The following is a 7,246-nucleotide window of genomic DNA, read 5'->3' as shown; positions in this document are numbered from 1 at the left end:
GATAAATTATATAGATATATAATAATTAATATATATATATATATATATATATATATATATATATATATATATATAATAGGTCAAATATAAAACAAATAGGCTACAATATAAAAGCTGAAGAGCCTGCACGAAGCTACACTAGGAACCAGCCGCACTTGGAGGACAAAAATAGAAAATTGGTTCCGGTGATCGATAATTGTCCCATAAAACTTTCTCCGTTTTTATCCAAATTTCAGTATGTTGTTCCATTCAATTAGCTAGTCAATTAAACACAATTATCCAGATTTTTAACAACCCTAATTTCTCTCTAAAATACCCGACTTCTCCGTTTTTAGAATTCATTATTTTGCACCGTTCTTCTTCACCGTAAGTCTGATTTGAGTGAAACTGTAAGACCCAAAATTTTAAAGTATACTTTATGTATTTTAGTGTATTTTGGTATTGAACTCGGAGGCTTTTTAGCCAAAGTTATTAATATTTTGGAGTTTATATGACCAAAAAGATATTGGATGCCCGATTAAAATTAATCGTCGATAAATAAATTAAATTAAGTACGGTGAATCCTTTACGAAGAATTTAATGCCTTATGCGTGAAATGGTAATTTTAATAAATATCTAGATATTTTTAGATATTGGATTGGTTTAATTAAGATGTGTGTGAGAAGAAAGAAAAGGAAAGGAAAGAAAATAGAAGAAAAGAAAAACAAAGGAAAAGGAAAAAAGGAAAGAAAACGTTTCCTCTCTCTGTTGCTCGCAAAACCCATTCTCGTTATTTCTTCATCTTCATCTTTTTAGTAAACCGTGTAGACCCGTGATAAGTGGCACCTCGGTAAACGGTACGGGCCCATGATATGCAGTACGTTTATGGTTTACGCTTTTTAGTAAATCGTGCAGACCCGTGATAGGTGGCACCTCGGTAATTGGAACTTTGGCCTGCGATAGGTGGTACAATTATGATTTACAACCCTTCGAGGAGGGTTTTGGTTTGGAATTCCGAGTCCATGCATTTTGGCATATACGCATTGCATTAGGATGCTTGACACACGAGTCGTGTTTGATTCAAGTGTATGATTGACTGTTTGAACTTGAGATGTCATTGTGATTGTGATGATTGTACTAAGTATCTATGTTTTGGAACAAATTGTGTGTAAGTGAAATTGATTGTAAAACTGTTTCGAAACTCAAGTTGTCGTGGTGATTGTGTGGAAATTGCTAAGTGTTATGTTTTGGAGTTGTGTGTGAATGTGATTGAGTTAGTGTATGTAGTTTTAAGAAAAACATGCAGGGAAATCAATTCCCAAATCAATTCTATTAAAAGCTATTCCTCAAAAAACGATTTGGCAATCGATTGGATTCATTACAGGAGCTCAGCCATTTTGACAAAATCGATTTGGCAATCGGTTGGATTCATTACAGGAGCTCAGCCATTTTGACAAAATCGATTTGGAAATCGATTGGCTTTAATACAGGGGCTCAGTTACTCGTTCAATCGATCTCCCAATCGATTGAATTAAGCCCAAAGTACAGTTTTCACGAAAAACCCTCAGGAAATCTATTTCCCAATGGATTGGCTTTAACACAGGGGCTCAGTTATTCATTCAATCGATTTCCCAATCGATTGATTTAAGCCCAGAGTTCAGTTTTCACTAAAACCCTTCATCCAAATCGATTTCCCAATCGATTGGCTTTAACACAGGGGCTCAGTTATTCATTCAATCGATTGATATAAGCCCAGAGTTCAGTTTTCACTAAAACCCTTCATCCAAATCGATTTCCCAATCGATTGGCTTTAACACAGGGGCTCAGTTATTCATTCAATCGATTGATATAAGCCCAGAGTTCAGTTTTCACTAAAACCCTTCATCCAAATCGATTTCCCAATCGATTGGCTTAGTGGAAATTCTTATTTTGAGTTAGATGATCGATTGCTCAATTGGTTCATCAATGGATTGGCCAGTTGTTTATTACTTGATTGATTTAAGACTTATTTTGACTTCATTTTCATTTAGCAAGTATTATATGAACTTTTAGCATATGGAAAATCCTTTTAAGGTGCATGCTTAGTGGAAAGGTTATTTTGTGCATTCAAAAACTTAAATGTTATGTGTTAACTGTTAATTTCGGTTGGTGACCCTTTACAACTATTGTGGAAATCTGGGCTTTGCCCTCAGATGAGAGTCAGGACAATCCTACCGGTTTGTACCCTGTGGATGAGAATGTAGACGGGAACTTCTGATTGGAGCTATGTTAGGAGGATCTTACGGGGCGCGTGGAGATCACTCAGGGTGTATAGTTTTTTTGGTACAATGATCAGATTAGGTTGACGTATAGGGACTAGACGTCTTTCTTTTTGGGTTGTGTTTATTTTAATTTGGAAGACTGTACCTATACTAATATTGTCTGTTTGACATTTTATTATGATGGGATTCATGTACCACTTTTTGATGTGTAAATACTTTGAATTCGTATTTCAAAAACTATTCCGCTGCTTGTGAATTTTGTTGACTTATTTGTCGTATTTCAAAAACAGAGATCTACATTGCTGAAATTGTGAGATTATACGGAGTACCATCGAATATTGTATCAGACCATGATCCGAAGTTCACATCACATTTTTGGGGAGCATTGCACGAAGCGTTGGGAACGAAACTACGATTGAGTTCAACTTACCATCCACAAACGGACGGACAGACTGAAAGGACAAATCAGTCCCTGGAAGATCTATTGAGAGCATGTGTATTAGATGATAGAGGAAGTTGGGATGATGTACTTCCGTTGATTGAGTTCACCTACAACAATAGTTTCCACGCAAGTATTGGAATGGCACCATATGAGGCGTTATATGGGCGCAAGTGTCAAATGCCCTTGTGTTGGTATAAGGACGATGAAAGTATGATTGTCGGACCAGAGATGGTACAACAGATTACGACTAAGGTAAAGAAGATCAAGGAGAAAATGAAGACTTCACAAGATCGTCAGAAGAGTTACGCGGACAAGCGTCGCAAACTTTTAGAATTCGAACAGGGCGACCATGTATTTCTAAGAGTCACACCTACTACTGGAATTGGTAGAGCCTTGAAATCGAAGAAGTTAACTCCGATATTCATTGGACCATATTAGATTTCTGCACGAATTGGACCTGTTGCTTATCGGATTGCATTGCCTCCGATACTGTCCAATATTCATGACGTATTTCATGTCTCACAGTTAAGGAAATATCTTGCAGATCCATCTCATGTGATCGAACCAGACACAATCCAACTAAAGGATAACTTGTCATTCGAGGTACCACCTATGAGAATTGATGACAGGAAAATTAAGCGATTGAGGACCAAGGATGTTTCGTTGGTCAAGGTGATTTGGAACCCAATTACTGGAGATGCGACTTGGGAACTGGAGAGCAAGATGAGAGAACAACACCCAGAGTTATTTATCGACGCATAGTTTCGAGGACGAAACTAATTTTAGGGGGGTAGTAATGTAAGACCCATAATTTTAAAGTATACTTTATGTATTTTAGTGTATTTTGGTATTGAACTCGGAGGCTTTTGAGCCAAAGTTATTAATATTTTGGAGTTTATATGACCAAAAAGATATTGGATGCCCGATTAAAATTACTCGTCGATAAATAAATTAAATTAAGTACGGTGAATCCTTTACGAAGAATTTAATGCCTTATGGGTGAAATGGTAATTTTAATAAATATCTAGATATTTTTAGATATTGGATTGGTTTAATTAAGATTTATATATATATATATATATGTGTGTGTGTGTGTGTGTGTGTGTGTGTGAGAAGAAAGAAAAGGAAAGGAAAGAAAATAGAAGAAAGGAAAAACAAAGGAAAAGGAAAAAAGGAAAGAAAGCGTTTCCTCTCCCTATTGCTCGCAAAACCCATTCTCGTTCTTTCTTCTTCATCATCTTCTTTGCTTCCTTTTGCTTCAAGAAAGGAAACCCAAGACTTGGTGGGTTAGAAACCAAAGATTTCCTAGCTTCATTCTTCTTGTTTGATTCGAAAACGAAGAAAAACGGTGTTAGGGATTTCAAAACCGTCAAACACAAACTCTCACGTTTCTTCTAGATCCAATCTTTATTTCGCGAAGAGATAGAAGGGAAAGTTGCTCATCACTCCGCTACGGTGCTAAAGTCAACTTTGGAAGTGACGACACGAACAAAGTTTTTATCGGAATTACTCGCGGTACCGTAGTCGTTCATTGAAGCTAACGTTAAGGTAAGAGCTCCTTCCAAACTTCTAGTTTTCATTTAGGGACTTTTCTGTGGTTGTGTGGAAAAGAATTTTGTTAGGGTTAAAGTGTTGATTTGGGGGAAAATGAATTTAAGGCTTTATGGGTAAAATTTTAGACTTAGGTTTTGGTGATATTGATGAATGTTTCGCGAAAAATGAATTTAACCCATTGGTGTATGAATTTGAGTAAATGAAGTTTGACGTGTTCATAATTGATGCTTATGAAATTTGATATGTGTATGGTTAGATTTTGTGGAGAAATGAATTGATGTGTTTTGGAATGAATCTTGGATTGAATTTGATAATATGTTTGAGTTGTTTTGTGTGGAATTTGAAAACCATTAGAGTTAAACGAGTATTAAGAATGGGGAATTTCTTAATGTCTTGTTTACTTAATGTTTGTTTTGAAAATCGTTTAAGTTAAACGAGTATTAAGAATGGGGAATTTCTTAATGTCTTGTTTACTTAATGTTTGTTTTGAAAATCGTTTAAGTTAAACGAGTATTAAGAATGGGGAATTTCTTAATGTCTTGTTTACTTAATGTTTGTTTTGAAAATCGTTTAAGTTAAACGAGTATTAAGAATGGGGAATTTCTTAATGTCTTGTTTACTTAATGTTTGTTTTGAAAATCGTTTAAGTTAAACGAGTATTAAGAATGGGGAATTTCTTAATGTCTTGTTTACTTAATGTTTGTTTTGAAAATCGTTTAAGTTAAACGAGTATTAAGAATGGGGAATTTCTTAATGTCTTGTTTACTTAATGTTTGTTTTGAAAATCGTTTAAGTTAAACGAGTATTAAGAATGGGGAATCTCTTAATGTCTTGGTTACTTAATGTTTGTTGTGAAAATCGTTTAAGTTAAATGAGTATTAAGAATGGGGAATCTTTTAATATCTGCATTTGCTTAACGATTGTCGTGGATGGAGTCAGTATATGCTCATGCATTTTCATTCTTTTTGTAAATCGTGCAGACCCGTGATAGGTGACACCTTGATAAATAGTACTTTGGCCTGTGATAGGCGGTACATTTATGATTTACGTTCTTGTAAACTGTTTAGACCCGTAATAGGTGGCACATCGGTAAACGGTACGGGCCCGTGATAGGCAATACGTTTATGGTTTACGCTTTTTTGTAAATTGTGCAGATCCGTGATAGGTGGCACCTTGGTAAATAGTACTTTGGCCTGTGATAGGCGGTACATTTACAATTTACGTTCTTTTTAGTAAACCGTGCAGACCCGTGATAGGTGGCACCTCGGTAAACGGTACGGGCCCGTGAAAGGCAGTACGTTTATGGTTTACGCTTTTTAGTAAATGGTGCAGACCCGTGATAGGTGGCACCTCGGTAATTGGTACTTTGGCATGCGATAGGCGGTACAATTATGATTTACGGCCCTTCGAGGAGGGTTTTGGTTTGGAATTCCGAGTCCATGCATTTTGGCATATACGCATTGCATTAGGATGCTTGACACACGAGTCGTGTTTGATTCAAGTGTATGATTGACTGTTTGAACTTGAGATGTCATTGTGATTGTGATGATTGTACTAAGTGTCTATGTTTTGGAACAAATTGTGTGTAAGAGAATTGATTGTAAAACTGTTTCGAAACTCAAGTTGTCGTGGTGATTGTGTGGAAATTGCTAAGTGTTATGTTTTGGAGTTGTGTGTGAATGTGATTGAGTTAGTTTATGTAGTTTTAAGAAAAACATGCAGGGAAATCGATTCCCAAATCGATTCTATTAAAAGCTATTCCTCAAAAATCGATTTGCCAATCAATTGGATTCATTACAGGAGCTCAGCCATTTTGACAAAATCGATTTGGCAATCGATTGGATTCATTACAGGAGCTCAGCCATTTTGACAAAATCGATTTGGAAATCGATTGACTTTAATACAGGGGCTCAGTTATTCATTCAATCGATTTCCCAATCGATTGAATTAATCCCAGAGTACAGTTTTCACGAAAAACCCTCAGGAAATCGATTTCCCAATCGATTGGCCTTAACACAGGGGCTCAGTTATTCATTCAATCGATTTCCCAATCGATTGATTTAACCCCAGAGTTCAGTTTTCACTAAAACCCTTCATTCAAATCGATTTCCCAATCGATTGGCTTAGTGGAAATTCTTATTTTGAGTTAGATGATCGATGGCTCAATTGGTCCATCAATGGATTGGCCAATTGTTTATTACTTGATTGATTTAAGACTTATTTTGACTTCATATTCATTTTGCAAGTATTATATAAACTTTTAGCATATGGAAATTCCTTTTAAGGTTAATGCTTAGTGGAAAGGTTATTTTGTGCATTCAAAAACTTAAATGTTATGTATTAACTGTTAATTTCGGTTGGTGACCCTTTACAACTATTGTGGAAATCTGGGCTTTGCCCTCAGATGAGAGTCAGGACAATCCTACCGGTTTGTACCCTGTGGATGAGAATGTAGACGGGAACTTCTGACTGGAGCTATGTTAGGAGGATCTTACGGGGCGCGTGGAGATCACTCAGGGTGTATAGTTTTTTTGGTAGAATGATCAGATTAGGTTGACGTATAGGGACTAGACGTCTTTCTTTTTGGGTTGTGTTTATTTTAATTTGGAAGACTGTACCTATACTAATATTGTCTGTTTGACATTTTATTATGATGGGGTTCATGTACCACTTTTTGATGTGTAAATACTTTGGATTCGTATTTCAAAAAACTATTTCCTGCTTGTGAATTTTTTTGACTTATTTGTCGTTGTGTTACGACTTAAATATTTATCCAAAAGTATTTCCTTATTTATTTCTTTGTTATTATGAATTTGTTTAAAAAAAAAAATACACTCGCGCTGTTAAAAATCGGGGTGTTACAGAAACCAACGCCAAAACGACCGTGTGAAAAGTGGCTATATTATCCACTAATTAGTTTTCCGATTCATGGTATGTTTACTTGACCAATTTTGGAAATTTAATTTTTAGAGTGCCTTCTCATAATCTATTTTTGACGTCTACCTATAAA

This window comes from Cicer arietinum, chromosome 5, assembly GCF_000331145.2.
Source record: "Cicer arietinum cultivar CDC Frontier isolate Library 1 chromosome 5, Cicar.CDCFrontier_v2.0, whole genome shotgun sequence".
Taxonomy (NCBI): Eukaryota; Viridiplantae; Streptophyta; class Magnoliopsida; order Fabales; family Fabaceae; genus Cicer; species Cicer arietinum.
Note: the sequence above shows the minus strand (reverse complement) of the source record.